General features: G+C 31.4%; 1 protein-coding gene across 1 annotated transcript in view; it reads left to right on the forward strand.

The window, feature by feature from the left end:
• Window positions 1-16,917, forward strand: part of LOC148282432 (uncharacterized) — a 162,802-nt gene that overhangs the window by 73,625 nt on the left and 72,260 nt on the right. The window contains exon 4 of the mRNA XM_088225087.1: window positions 14,740-14,798. The gene's annotated coding sequence lies outside the window, so the exon portion shown is untranslated. The remainder of the gene's footprint in view (window positions 1-14,739; window positions 14,799-16,917) is intronic.

Consider the following 16,917-nt stretch of genomic DNA (forward strand, 5'->3'; position numbering starts at 1 on the left):
AAAAATTTCCCTTTTGGATTACTCAACCAGAGCTTGAAGTTTTCGAAAAAGACAATTTTTTGCGCTAAACCGGCTGTCATTTCGTATTTAAGTAAGAAAATCAATCCAATTAAATTTTATAATATGCAATAAGCATCTAAGGGCGTAAGTTGCTCTTTGTTTTGTAATAAATTGGTAGCATTGTTTTAATGAGTCATTGTTTTCGTCTTTTAAATTTATTCAACATTGTAAATTCAATATGGGATTGCCCTGAACTGTTATCTCTCATCAACTTCAGGGTGCCTGGAAGAATGACTAGACAGGTGCCACCGTTTTGTAGCAATAATTCACGGACAGTGTATACTTGTAATGCAGTATTAAATAGATTTCATGAACTCGGCAATAGTTATTCCCACGTATCTGATATATTTAGTGTAGGGTATTGTTCCTATAGAACAAACCTTTTGAACTTTTTCAAAGATGGTGAATGGTAATTATATTTATTTATTCATGCGTTTCATATACAATTTTTTGTTCACTTTGCCTAGCTGTGTGAAACAGTACTTATGTTTTTCTTCTTGTTTTACTGTAGAATGTTTTATTATTTAAACTTTCTCCTGAATATGCTGTATGATTATTAGGTTATTTTTTTAAATATAAGTCTTGTATAATTTTTGGTGTGATTTTTTTTTTAAAATCTTGTTTTTAATATTCATGTTTTTGAAAAAAAATAAATGTTATATGTTAATATTATAAATATTTGTAAAAGACAGATATATATATATATATATATAGTCAATAAAATAATTATAATAATAATATTAGCCAGGCGCTCAACGGAATCAGTTCCGCGGAGTGTAAACCTTTTGCATTTCGGTAGTTTTAAAACGTGTTCGAATTTGTAATGTGATTAATATTTTTACTAACAAAAAAATGATTTGAGTTATACGTGGACCATTTTTTTTTTTAAAGAAATAACCCGCTAAGCATCTTCTTTAGCGACTTTTCAGCAGGTCGGAAATAAGATATGGAAGGAAGTTATGAAAAATATACCACAACACCCAGACCAACTGAGAAAAAATCTTTCTTGGATTTTTTTTTGCAACTGGCGGGAATCGAACCCGCGACGCCTATTTTACAGTTAGCTGTCTTGCCAACTGCGCCACGGCGCCTGTCAAGTTTCCAGGCTACTTCCTCATCACTAAGACTTGAACCGATTATGAGGAAGTTACCTTAAAACCGGTTGACGTAAAACTCAAAAGTTACAGTGGTTCAAACAAATTTATAAATAAATATGCCTAAAATGTCATACCACAAACTAACGAAGATGTTTTTGATATTTAAAAAAATATTGCGGAAGATGAAAATCGTCGAAAGTTGTCACTTTTAAGAAAAGATTTAAATCATCCACAAATAGCAAAAAACCCGAGTTTAAAATTACATTTTTTAGATTATTAATGAAAATACAGAACAACAATGGACCCAGGGTACAGCCTTGTGGGACACCCGAAAAAGTAACTGAATGTTTCAATATAGTTTAAAAAGCAACGCTTTGACACTAAAAGGATCATTTCATATGTTTCATCGTAATCCACCCGGTGCGGTAAAATTTGAGTGGATGGATACTTATTTATTGCATTATTATTTTGTTTTATTTTTTTAGTTTCTACTCGCGGGTGAAAACTTTGCTAAAAGAAATCGAGTGGAGATTAGTCGGCTTCATAGTGCACTGGTTCATGCTTTTACCTGCCAATTAATAAATAAAATAATTTTGAAAATTAATTATTATACCATAAACCCATAACCTACTTTAACCTTGTTAGATTATGGGGCCTCGTGAATTTTTAAATAATTCGAGCTATTTGGCAACCAAACAATCGACACAAGAAAGAAGATAAAAAAATCTACAGATTTACGAAATATTTTTTTTTCTCTAAGACAAAAAAATGCCTTTGTTGCAATATTAAAAGTTATATTTGATGTCTGAAATCTTAATCTAATCTTTTTGAACAATTAAATTTTAATTCTCAACTATTTACATTTATCTCTCATTGGGCAAGCCCGTATTAATGGAATGTCGAAAGAGGAAACCCCAGTTTACTATATTTAAATAAAATTATTTGAGTGTACCTTTTAAACAAATGAAGTATAATGAGTTCTGAGTAGTAGTTCACTCTTCAGCAGAATAAGAAGTGAAAGTGAGGCAGCGCAAAACAAAATAATAACAAAACCAAAGGTTGTGCCTTGTACCGACGGATCACAATCGCTTGCAGCGTAGCATTTTTTGTGTCAGAAAATCCTCACTCAAACGGACACAGTCGGTTTATAGCGCTGTAAAAGTGTATCTAGTAATTCGCCAGTCATAATTAAACTGTGTTTTTTCATTCCCCGTGTGTGGGTTTAAACTTTAACTGTGAAAATATTCAATAGGAGTTGTACAGAGGTAACGGACAGCTTCAATTTGTTATTAAAACCCGGAATATTATAAAACTTTTGTTGCTTAGATTAAAGATATTAGTTTTTAGTCAGTCAAGTTGATTTTTTATTTAAAATTTACCATGAAATTGACTTAAAGTTCACATTACACAATCTAAAATCATTCTTAATGCTGTACCTATTCAAATTATACACACGCAATAAATATTGCAGTTAGGGAAAATATTTCCCGATGGAAAATACCGTAAAAGATAGTTTTAAATTAAGCTATTAATGTCGGAAAATATATGGAAAATACTATACCTATTCAGTTTATTTTTTTTATTTTTTTTATTTATTTTTCAAAAATATTTACAAAATATTCTTAAATTAAAGTCCTGCTGAGTTGCATACATACAACTCGTCAGCAGGTTCTTATAAATTACATTGATTATTTACACTTAACCTACATTAACAATAATTTTACTTGAAAAACAATTACAGATTACATTTTGAAAAATTAAAAACCATCAAAACAGCTAGCCCTTCCATACTAGTAAACCTGGTGTTGTAATCATGTACCAACTTGAGTTTATACTCGGAGTGCGACGCATGCTGACAAATTAATTTGTACCAAAGTAGAGCCCTAACAGATAATTTATTTACAGATTTATACATAAATGATATTGAAATATTGTGTCTCTGGCGGTATACATCTTTATGTAGTAGCAATTTGATCGTAGAATTTTGCAAGGTTTGAATAAAATTAATATTAGTTTCACTTGATAACCCCCAGGAAGTTATGGCGTATCGTATAATTGATTCAGAGAGAGATAAATAAATAATTCGTAAAGTATTAACAGGGACATAATATTTTAATATGTACATTCTATTACTTACTTTGATTTCTGATCATAATTATTAAGTGAACAAATTAATGTACAACTATTAGATACCTACATACTTTTTAATTATTCTTTTCTTGTACTGGTATTTATGTATTAAAAAAAATAAAAAATATTTTATTATTATTTTTTATATATTTATTTATTTATTTTATTTTAATCTTGAAACCCATAAACGCATTTATTTGTATAAATATTTTTTTTTTCTAAAAGGAATATTTGCATTCTTATGAATATTACCTAAATATTTAATTTCAAGGGCCATTTTCAACGAGTTAAAATAACTCACTATTAGAAAATGGAAATCAAGTTGGGGTAGAGTGGGATTCGAACCACGGATCTTTGATCCGCGAGTCCGAAACGCTAGCCACAGGACCACAACCCGGCTCTACATATATTAAACTTTATTCAACCGTATCTCTTCGGATATTGACATCTTTCATATTACTGAAAAAAAGTTCAGAGAGGATAGCATTCTTTCTTTATAATTGCTGGGTATTTTTATTTTACCATTTTTGTATATTTAAATTTTAGTATTAATTTTTTCGTGTATGTGTGCATTGAAATATTTTGTAATGTACATAAACGTTTATAAAATAAATAAATTGAAATTGATATATACCGAGGAAAATATACCATTAGGTAATTACTAAAACATGTTAAAAAATAAATAAAAATATTAAGGACCAAAAGGTCTTATGTGTGTGTATGTCTAATAATAGTTTTGTATATACATATTTAATTTATAAATTGTTTAAATAATTGTCTTTTTAAAAATAAAAATAAAATTTCTTCATACTGTTTACCATTGTATACTTTTCTCGATGTTTTTGTTCTTTTTTTAATATTATGGTATTTTTTGTTGTATTTTTTTTCACCGGTTTTATTGTAATTATGTAAAATGTTTATGGAACCGTAAATAAATAATCAAATATTTATTTCCCATGTCATAAAACCTATTTTTTACTGTCTTATAGTGACCGACCGAAACAATATTTTCAGCCGAATACGTAACCGAATTTCAGCTTCTGTTCTAATTTTGAATGAAACCGAAACTTATTTAAATAAAATAAAAGTCTCCCCAGGGGGTCGCGACCTACAGGTGGTAAAACACTGTCTATATTGTGTTCTTTCCTCACCTTAGGTTGCCCGCCACATACCGCACACCGCATTTGAGGACATAAGTCTCCCTGTAGCTCAATCACAAATAACTATCGACATGCTAAAAAGCGACGCGATAACAATTTCTCACCATGGTTGTTTATCGTATTCGCGATCACAATGTAACATCCGCGAACACCTTACATTAAATGTCAAAATATTTCAGTTTCGCAACGTATAATCCTGCTGCGCAATCATATATTTGAATTTCACCGGTGTAAATATGGAAAATATTCCAAAACTGCTATTTTTATTTATTTATTATTTATCATGCTATTCATTGCATTCAGCCGGCGGCTGGCAAGCCAAATGTCAAGAAAAGCAGACTCCATAATAATTGTAATTTATTTTTCAGTTTTTTGTATTAGATACTCCTTACTATTTTGCAAATGCAATATATTATATTATTTTTTATAGTAAACACCGATTTTTCGCCAATAAACTGTATTTATTTACGAGGAAAACAAAAAACGAACGACCCGAGCGTTGATCTAGAGATTACACACGCGTTGACTTATGACTGCGATAACTTAAGCGTGTTCATTATTGTTCATTGTGATCGCTCAAATGCTTAGCATGTTTTTAAGCACGTCGATAGTTATTTGTGATTGAGCTACTGGCGGTGCCCACATACACGGAAAATTTGCTCATTGTCAAACGAGAAAAGCTGCCCGAAGGAGCTCTCTGAAATCTAGTAGCCTTAGCATATTTGTGCTGAAAGAAAGTAATCCAGAAGTACATAATATGTACTTCATTGGATTGAGAAAAGAGGGAAGCGAATTCTTCACTGACTGGGATTAAATTGATCGGACATGATCAATTCGCCGAAATGATTACAAAACTTTTTAAAAGCCTTGAAATTATTTTTGGAAGCCACCAGATCTGTATATCCGACAGGACCTATAACAGGGCCACGGATAGTAGCGAGAAGCTTCATTCGGTAATCATAGAGAAGGGGAAAGGTTGGCTAGTAAATTTCCTCACCTTAGCTAATAAATATTGTTTAATCCTAATTTTATTTATTGCGGATAATTTTTAAAGCGCCATTTTAGTGGAAAATCCCCTCTAGGGCGCTGTCCAATAACAAGCATTCCTAACATAAAAATGAACTGTTTTGCAAACTAAAATTTATTTATTTAAAACTTTAAGTACAAAGAATAAGTACTTTGCGGACTTATTGCTAAAAGCAATATATTCCAGCCAACCAAAAAACAGACTGGTCAAAAGAAGAGTTGGTCGAAATTTTGTACTAAAAAAACATTCATATATACCAAAAAATACATACATAAAATAAAAATAACCTGATTAATTAAAACTAACAGCTTTTTTTAAATTGGGAGATAAGGCTTGTACATATTAACTTTTTTCTTAACGTACATTTTGTTATACATGTAAAATGATGAGTAATGTTGAATCAGATAATGAGTTTGGAAGGAGAGAGAAAGAGGAACCATGAAAAAAAAGAGATAAAAATATATATTTAAATAAAAACAGAAAAATTTAGGGAGTTCAAGATTCTGATATTATAATGTTTCAGGCGATTCTTGAAGGTGGCTAGAATTAATGTAATAGTTGTAACTATCTTATATTATCTGTCCCTAAAATAAAAAAAAGTAACTTAATTTTTGACTCCCAAAAACAATAATTTAAAAAAACCTTTTTATTTTTGAAACATGTATCAGTCGAACAAAATAATAAAAGTTAACCGAGGAATTTTATTGTTATTTTATTTGTTATTTTACACTTTAAGTGAGAGAAGTTTTCATGAGTGGTTTCTAAAGATTAGAAATCAAATACTGATTTGAGTCTACTGAACACATAAAAAATATAAAAACAAAAATTTAATAAAGAATAAATAAAAATAAAATAAAGTGTTCTGTTGACTCAAATGTGTGTTTGATTTCTAATATTATAAACTTATGACCTGCCATTGGCTGGTTTGAGTGATAGAGGTTTCAGCTCTTTTGCTTCACAAAAGTCAACAGATGGAAGAGTTGAGGCAATGTGAATGTTTAAACATGGGCAGAATCGTGAATGTTACACAGTTGTTGAAATTCCATTTGTCGATGCGTTTTGAAGCTGCAAGACTTTTTGTGATGTTATCTATCATATTATGTAAATGTTGTCAAATATCTAAATTTAGTAAATGGGGTCTAGAATTTCAACCGTCCATGCGCTCAGTAGCTGCGAGACTTGTTGTTATCTAACTTCTAATTTTATAAATTTGCTTTTTATTTTGTTTTTAAAATATCACTTAAACTCTTAACTTCATTGTCAAATAAAAATGTAAATAGGGGCTAGATTTCTTATTGTCCATGCGCTCTGTAGCTGCAAGACGTGCTGTTATCTAGCTCATATATATCATAATTGGAGACGAGGAACTAGAATCTCAACCGTTTATGCGCTCTGTAGCTGCAAGACGTGTTGGGATATTTATTTGTTGTACAGCGCCCTTGAGGTGATTTTCACAAAAATGGCACTATATAAATTATCCAAACATTTATTTATTTATTTGACACTTTATATACATATACAATAAATATACATATAAGGGCGGGCATATTGCCTTAAGGCAATTTCTTCCTACCTACCCAAACCGTTCAGTTTGAGAAAAATATAAATACATTGACATATTGAATCTTACAATTTTATACAAAAATTAAAAGCAAAGATTAACAAAAATATATATATATATAAAAAAAAATAACACTTTACTATGAAGAGAGGAGAGGGGATGGGAAGGAAAATTATTATTATTATTATTATTATTAATCACTTGTTTTTAAAGATTTTTTAGTTCTTTACTGTCTGCCTAGTTACTTAACAACCTGTTTTTCAATCTACCTCATCACAAGATGTGAATTGAATTGGACAGATTTGCGCAATGGTGTAATCTAGTGAAACTATTTTGTAAGGTCAAAACATTTTGCAATTCTACTACGAACAACTTATTGTTTTTTTTTTTATAAATTCAGGTAAATTAAAAAATATGTGCGCATTTTCAAAACGGCAGAGGAGTGAAACTGTGAGAGTTAAGTAATGTTCTTAAAAGTTAAAACCCACCTTTCAACCCATCATTTGAATAAAAACGTAGCATGTGATGACAAAATAAATTGTTTTAAAAAAAGTTTTACTTAAATTATACATTTTAAGTTTTTTTTTTTCCAAATTTTATAAAGTCTCTTTGTAAATTGCCCTTAAGATAGTATAGAGTTATCCATAATAATAATAATAACAGAGGAAGCGCTGTCTTGCTTTTCTTTACAAAAAAACACGTATTTCCATATTTTCACCCTGGATTATAGCACAGAACAGGGATATTTTAAAATTGTTTCGAAAACCCTTACGAGCGCCAAGTTTTATCTGCTGTCTTATGGTATATATATTTTTTAAAACGCGAAAAAAGAGGGAACGGAAAAAAAATGTATTCTGATACTCTTTCTGAAAAAAACAATTAGAAAAACAAAACTTCGATTTTGTGTCAAAAAAAAAATAATCAAACTATCCTCCGCGTATCCTCTTAAGAGCATGTCCATAAAATTTCTTAAATATTCAATCGAACAAACACGTTTAAAAAAAGTTTAATTTCTTCTCCTTTCTATGGATCTTGCGTTCTGTTCAGACAGGATATCAATCTTGGTTCTGTGATGCAGACATCCAACTTTTTTCCATCTCTTTGGTGGTCATCCTGGTGGTAGACGACTCTCCGGAGTCTCTTGCATCGCGATCTTGGGAATCCTCGCTTCTCGCTACATCCATCGTCTCTACACGGTCTCTCCAGAATCGTCTTCTATACCTGCTCCATCTCACAATGCCCTATATATTGTCTTCGTTAGGTATCCAACCTCCTACGATAGGTCGCAATGTTTTAATTTCTGATGTTCTCAGATGTTTCCTTCTAACAATGTCTAAATATTTTCAGTAAGTTAAAATGAAACAATCTCTTTGTAATTTAGCCTAATCAATTAACACCTGCGTATAGTAATAAAAATCCATTACGATGAAACGGTATTTTTGTAACTGCTAATTGTTTTGAATTAGTAAACTCTTAGATCACAATTAAAGCGTAGAACTCAGATATACAACTGAATAATTCAATATCTCTGGTCTTAACAGCCGCAATATTTCGTTTCCGCGTATTAGAGAAAAATGGTATCAATAAATCCTATCAAATAACACAAATTGATTAAGGTTTTGTTCATCGCAATATTTCCAGTCTCGATTCGCGATTCGATTCATAATAATTTAAGCAATCGATATTTCATAATTTCCTGTATTAGATTTTTATAAAGCATCTAATTTTGAGAAGACAAAACGTCATAACAAATCAGATAAAGCGGAGATAACTTAATTAAAAGCGATCGCTAAGAGACATGTATTATGCAATCTTACACACCTAGTACTGATTAAAATTATTTATATTTTCACGTAGTTTATTAAGCATGCAAAATTAATTATCAAAGCATGTAAAATGCTAATCCGTATGCTTAATTATAATTTAGAATTTTCGTTTAACTGTATTTTTTTTATCGATCGCATAAAGGTTGTTTTTTTAATTATTATTATTTCAACTCCTGTTATGTAATATGAGTCTGTGCAAAAGACAAGAATTAATCTATGTTATCCTTATTATTTTAAATAGTACATTTGTTTCAGTCCTCTTGTGTCCAATGGCAAACATAGGCCTCCCCCTTAAATCCCCACATATCCATATCCTGAGCGACCCGCATTCAACCACTTCTGCAACCCGTCATGTCATCAGACCGCCTTGCCTGAGGCGCGCCGACACTTCGTCTGCCTGTTCTGGATCACTATTACAGAACTTTTTAATCCATCTACAGCAGTCATTCCCGAAATGGTCTATATCGACCCCCGGGGCCTATTACGACCTGCAGGGGGTCTATTGCGGTGATATTAAAAATTAGAGGTCCATGAGATGTAAATGGGGGTCTACGAGAATGGATATATTTTACCGTTTTGTATTTCTGAAATTACTCAGCGTGTGACGTATCAAGTTCTCTTCCGCTTCTTCTCGGTCAGTTCTGCCGATTGGTCCGTTGATTTGTATACCGCGCCTAAAAAACATTTTAAAATAAATTATTTATTGATTCACGATGCCAATCTAACTACCTTTGTTGCAGCGTTGTCAACCCTACCGATTTTTCGGTAGATTTATCGATTTTGAAGGAAACTACCGATCTACTGAATTTGACTGGAATAGGGAAGTTCAGCCCTACAGAAAATTTGATATAAAAAATGTATTCTTACGCTCTGTAAAAATTAGAGCATTAAATGGAACGGCGAAGTTTCTTGAAAATGTATGAAAAAAATTATTAAAAAAAAAATGATTTAAAAAAAATTAACTACTTTGCATGACGTCACTAGTTCTTCCGAATCATAAGAGAGTTTTGATGTATTTCCGGTTTACGGTAAGTCAACTGTTGAATCAGCACAACTCATCGAGAAGGAGAAGAGAACCCCTGATGTCACACGCGAAGTAATTTCCAAATTTCCAATACGACACGTAATTTTTTATTAATGTATTTTTGGCTTAGTTGAATTGTCTATTAACAAATAATAAAAAAACACAGAACTTCCTAATTCTACCGATGTTATATTTCCTCAAACAAACAAAGTATTTGTTGGATTTGGTCATGCCGTCATGCCATATCTTTCTCGTTCTTCCTCTATTTCTGCATCCATCAACATTCGCATTGCAAATATTTTTAGCCGTTCTTTCGCTGTTCATTCGCTCTACGTGTCCAAACCAGCGCAGAGCTCCGTTCTTGATTTTGTCGATAATGCTTATCTCGGCCTTACATAATGTACCCAATGAAATAAAATTGCAATATAGAAATAGTTTTATCCATGAAATTTTGAACAATTGTTAATTTTTAAAACAAAATTAGCTGCTACCCCCATAAAATTATTCCTACCCCCGTTCATAGCTTTTGAGTGAACAACAAATCTAGAATATTGAGGCTGGTAACATTGACCACCTCCCCCGTCCAAGACACTTGGGTTGATAATGGATCTACCAATTTTCACTTGACAACTTGATAGAGGTTGGCAACGCAGCTATGCCAACACTGTTACCTAAGCTATGTGCAGAGGAAGTGTAGTCATCTGATGATTGTAATGTGCCCGTGTTCGTCTCAAGTTAGTATTCCAATTATTCAATTTGGAATAATGTCAGCAACAAAGATTCCTATCCTTTATTGGATCAGCCTGCCTGTGACGGATAATTTACGCAATATGGAAGTTCAGTGTCACGAAAAATTGGATATAAAAAAACGTTTTCTTACCACAACTACCATCACACCATTTCCCCGTAGGGTTAGCGAAGAGGATGGATCGCCACACACGTCTATCCTGACATACATTTTTTAGCTTCTCCCACATTCACGTAGTGTGCTTGTTGTGACATAACCAGACCTTAGATTTTAGTTAATCTGATCATACCACGTCTCTCTTGGTCGTCTTCGTCTTATGTTACTATTAATTCTCGCTATCTTCTTCTTCAGCCTTGTTCTCTCGACTGCTGGAAAAAATCCGCTTCCAAACGTCTCCATTCCCTCCTATCAACCGCTTTTATCATCCATGTTTTACCGGCTATCGAGGCAATGTCATCTACCCATCTTTTTGTGGCCTTCCGACACTTTTTTTGTTTGCCCATGGTCTCCACATTATTATTCTGGGTATACACCTGCCATCATTTTGCCTCGCCAACCCACTGCCGTTTTAATTTTGTTAATATCTACGACGCCGGTTCAGCGCCTAATTTCTTCATTTTTTATTCTGTTTCTTGGACATACACCAAGCATCTGTCGTTTCATGTATCGTTGCGAGCATTTTATTTCCTGACTACTTTTCTGTATCAAGATATGGTTTCTAGTCCGTATGTCGTCACCGGCAGTATGATTCATAGACTTGTCTTTTTAACCATACCGGGGCTTGTTTATTTTCAAAAATATAGTTTAGCATGCCGGAAGCATTGCATTCTCGCCATATATATCTGTTTTACCATTCTTTCGTCATCCATTCGTTCTACATTACTAATCCATCTCAGTGACCCTTTCTTGATCAATTATACCAGCCTCAGATTTGTGCTTTTAAAAATTAGAGTATTTAATTGTACGTAATGAATGACGCCACTAGTTCTCCGAAATCAACCAATGAGTGGTGTGGTAGATTTCCGGTTTCCGGGAAACGAAGAGAACTTGTGACGTCACAGGCGGAGTACTTTCAAAATCACTAAATTAAAAAAATTATTTTTTTTTGGCTTAATTTGATAGTCTATTATCAAATATATATATTTTTTAAAACACTGAACTTCACTATAGTTTAGCCATAAAATTTATTCTAACAGAAAAAGAAAACATTTTTGAGAAGGAAATGTAGAAGTCTAGGCACTTACTGGGCTTATGAACTGTCATTGGCTGGTTAACACACTGTACCATTCACCATTCAGCGTATGTTTAAACATCCACATTTCCTCGACTCCATTTACTGACATTTGAGAAGTAAACCAGTTGAAACCTTTTTTGATGTAGTGAGAATAATCTGGCTGAATTATTTCCGATGAATTTCACACAGATACTCAGAAATACCATGGAAAACGATTGTATTTAACTAATGTTTTTTTTTATTTTTAATGCCACGGTTTTGACAGAAAAGCGTTTTAAAATGGCGAAATCGTACGACTTCCTTACTTTTTTATCAGACTACAGCCTTACCACGTTTTGTTTAACAAAAGTTTAAGGATGTATGCAATATATTAATCAATATTCTGATCTCGTCATATAATGGATGTGTAAATATAACATTTAATATGTAAATTAATACTAACGCCATTTTGGATTCTAATGATTATAATTATCCTCTGTCAACCAAGGACAATAAAAAAACGCTACTAATTTTTTACTGCGAGTGTATTGGTATATTGTACAATAAAGTATTGTCTTTAATAAATTTTTATACCAAAATAGATTGGAAATTTTCTATAAGCATATTCTGCGTCCTTATAAAACGACACAAAAAATAGTTGAAGATGGAATTTAAAATATTTGTACGCACCTTAAATAATGTTCGTCATTAAAAACGCATCGGAGATTTACCGAATATGGAATATTTCATGATCTTTCCTCGTATTGAAAAACTGAAAGGGCATTAATAATAATAATGTTTGGATAATTTATATAGCGCCATTTTCGTGAAAATCACCTCAAGAGCGCAGTACAATAAATAAATATCCCAACACGTCTTGCAGCTACAGAGCGCATGGACGGTTGGGATTCTAGTTTCTCGTCTCCAATTATGATATATTACAATTATGATATATATGAGCTAGATAACAGAACGTCTTGCAGCTACAGAGCGCATGGACAATAAGAAATCTTTCCCCTATTTACATTTTTATTTGACAATGAAGTTTAGAGTTTAAGTGATATTTTAAAAACGAAATAAAAAGCAAATTTATAAAATTAGAAGTTAGATAACAACAAGTCTTGCAGCTACTGAGCGCATGGACGGTTGAAATTCTAGACCCCATTTACTAAATTTAGATATTTGATAGTTGATAACATTTACATAATATGATAGATAACACCACAAAAAGTCTTGCAGCTTCAAAACGCATCGACAAATGGAATTTCAACAATTGTTTTCATTACTCATAAACTTGGTACAAAGTTACGCCAGGGCACAGTGGTAGAATACGGATTATATATTATAGTATATTATATATTATAGTGGTAGAATAAGAATGGTTTTTCTATCCTCATTTTACCACTATGCCTGAGCGTAACTTTATACCAGGTTTATAAGTAATGCCGTGAAAGTCTTAACCAATATTTTATTTACAAAATATTGTATTGCTTTTTCTGATAGTATCTACCGGTACAAAGATAAAAAGCATATAAATAAGGTATTGTTAGAAATGGAATATTTACAACCAAAATTATCTTCTTTTTTTACATGAATATACATCTTTACGCTTTTAACATTTAAATTTAATTTAATTGAATCGGGTTGTGGTCCCGTAGCTAGTGTTGCAGATTCACGGATCAGAGGTCCGAGGTTCGAACCCCACTCTACCCCAACTTGATTCACATTTTCTAATAGTAAGTTATTTACAACTCGTTAAAAATGGCCCTAAAAATCGAAATATTTGGGTAAATAATAAGAACGCAAATATTTCCTTTTTTTAAAATATTTATTTTTACAAGTAACTAAAATCCCACCAAGCCACTTTCTGTGGCTTGTTGGTGGAGATTTATATTAATACTAACTTATGTAATATTACCCACATTTATAAAAACAATGAATTTAACAGCCGGAAAGATCAGTAATATCGATAAAAAATAACCTTTTTTTTTAAATACGAAAAAGAAAATATATTAAAAACTAGCGGACCCGACAGACGTTGTCCTGCCCGAAAGTTGGCTTGCCTGCTATTACCTAGGAAAAAGACTTTTCATTGATAAGAAGGTACCTAGGTATTTGTTGATGATTGATTCCAAACCCAAAAAATAATAATATATATTCAAATATTGAATTTAGGTAGGTTTATGGTTGAACATTCTTTTTGCAAATGTCAAACTCAGCTGTTCTCACCAACAGGGGAGCACTTTATTCATGAATGTAATTTTTCAAAATGTATTTTTTTTTCAAAAAATAAATGGGAATAAATTATGAGATATGTAAGGAAAGAATCTGATTAAGATCCATAAAAAGCGAATGTTGTTTAATAACATTCAAAAACAAACTTTTTTATGGACAAAAAAACAAAATCCTTCCATTTTTTTTTTGTAAATTATGCATTCTCGTCGAATGCACCCCTGGTAGGTTGATTAAAAAACGATTTATGCTTCTAACTTTTTTTAATATCTACGAACATGCACAGCGCAAAGGTCTACGTTTCGCTGAAAACCGCACGTAAATCGGTTAAGTCGTTTAGAAGAAGTTCGGTGCCATCACACATACAGAGGAATTATATATATAAAGATTATAATTAATTTTAAAGTTCGTTAGGAATTAAGCGCTTAGTAATTTGACGTTAAAATAAGTAGAAGGGTCTAATGTCATAGAAAAAGCTAAAATAATGGTGGCGTATTTTTTTACGGAAGGGGGCATCGTTCTATTTACTAATGCCACTCATTACAAATGTTATGTATAAACTTTACATTATTACCATGGAGGTCAGACAAAACAGTGTATGATGTTATTTTATAAGGTTAATATAGTTCAATTGAGTTTATGTTCTAATTTCTCGTTACAGATTTAAACTGCTGTCTACAAGATTTTCCAGCGAGGCTGACGATTAAAATAACAGATAAGGTAATACATATTTTTTAAACACTAATTTATCGATTGTTAATCATTATAGAATATTATTAAAATTTTATTAAACCGGCAATCATTTTGTAACTGTTTATGCCAAATTTTATTATCACAAAATAAAAATACGCTTCTTTTTTTTGCTACAGTCGTTTGTTCTATTTTTACATTTAGAACAAAAAAACAGTTGTTATATAAAAATGTAAAATATAAAAAATAGTAAAGTGTTGTGATAGTATAGTAAAATATAATGAGAGAACATGTTACACAGTAAAGATATATTTTTTTTTACATAAGACAAGAGAAGAAAAGGGCAATAAGGGATGAGAAAATAGAAAGGAGGAGAGGGATTTTCAAAATATAGTTGACCGATTCAAAATGTTGATATGATTATATCATGAACATAATTGAGTGACCATTACAGAACCTTTTTCGATTTTTATCTGAGTAGACATTTAAGCACTTAATAAAGTAATAAATATTTTTTGAACCCACGTGTGGTCCCGGATCAAAGGTCCGAGGTTCAAATCCCACCCTAACACAATTCGATTCCCATTTTCCAGCACAAGTTTTTTACGACTTTTAGGAAATGGACTGAAAATTTATTTTTATTAGTAAATAATAAATATTAAAAAATTTATTTAAAAAAAAATCAAATTAAAGATTTAAGGAGCTATAAAAATACTCAAAACAAAGCTCAGCAATGTGCAAAAAACCACGCGTAAATCGGTCCCGTAGTTTTTTGGTCTATCGAGGGCACACATACGAACATTGCTTTTTTAAATAGATTGTTAATCACATAGCAGCTTAAACTAAACTTTATACTATGTATGAATATTTTTTTTCATTTGTAAAATAAATATATTGCAGACGAAGATGTGATATATATGTAACTAGCGGACCCGACAGACGTTGTTCTGCCCGAACGTTGGCTTGCCTGCTATTACCTAGGAAAAATACTTTTCATTGATAAGTAGGTACCTAGGTACTTGTTTGTGATTAAATTCAAAAACTATTTTTTTTTTATTCAAATACTGAATTAAGGTAGGTACCTAGTACCTAGGTACTTGTTTATGGTTGAATTCCAAAACATAAAATAAATATGTTTTCACATATGGCATTTTTTTGCAAACGTCAAACTCCGGTCTTCTCACCAACAGAGGGGTGTACTTATGTAGGAATACGATTTTTTTCAATGTATTGAATTTAATATTATTTTATTATTACCAAAAATCCAGGAAAAAGAAATAAATGGGTAGAAATTATAAGGATTTTAAGGAAAGAATCTGATTGAGGTCTTAAAAAACAAATGCTATTTGGAAACAAAATTTTTTTACACACAAAAAAAAACAACAACTTTCCATTTTTTTGTAAATGCATTCTCCTCGAATGAAACCCTGGTAGATCGATGAATAAGACATTTATGCTCCTTAATTATTTTTTACATATTAGATTAAAGATTTTAATATCTACGAACACGCACAGCGCAAAGGTCTATATTTTCCTGAAAACTGCACGTAAATCGGTTAAGCCGCTTAGGAGGAGTTCAGTGATATCACTCCTACAGAAGAATCATATATATACAAATATTATGTTTAATAAATATATTTTTATTTTACAAAATACTTCTTATATCTACTAATTGAGTCAGTTAATGTCCAAGCACAAGAGCTTGTATTTTTATTGAGAGAAACAGCATAAAAATATTTATAGAATTATAAATGTTATGATATAATTAAAGTGTAATAAATGTACACTTGTAATTTATTAAGTAAAAAATATAAAAAAAAGCAATTATTTTAGAATACGGAAATATCACTTTTTTTAAAACATTTTTAAAGTAATAAAGGTCTATGGAATACTAGTATAGTCCAGTAAAAAAAAAATTTTTGGTAATTATTTGTAGCATAAGAGATTTAATAAACTTTTTAAATTTGTAATTTTGAATTCCCGCAAAAACGGTTATTACTTCGGTCACGCCCCTAATACGTCACGATTCATATTTATTTGTTCCTGACGTCACAACAACCAAGGCTAAACACGTCGCGTATTTCTACGAACGTATTTTTATTGAATTTGTAGAGGTATATTATTATATCTACTTGTTAGTTCATGTAAA

This window comes from Micrasema longulum, unplaced genomic scaffold (genome assembly GCF_059751315.1).
Source record: "Micrasema longulum isolate JH-2025_06_02 unplaced genomic scaffold, ASM5975131v1 h1tg000330l, whole genome shotgun sequence".
Taxonomy (NCBI): Eukaryota; Metazoa; Arthropoda; class Insecta; order Trichoptera; family Brachycentridae; genus Micrasema; species Micrasema longulum.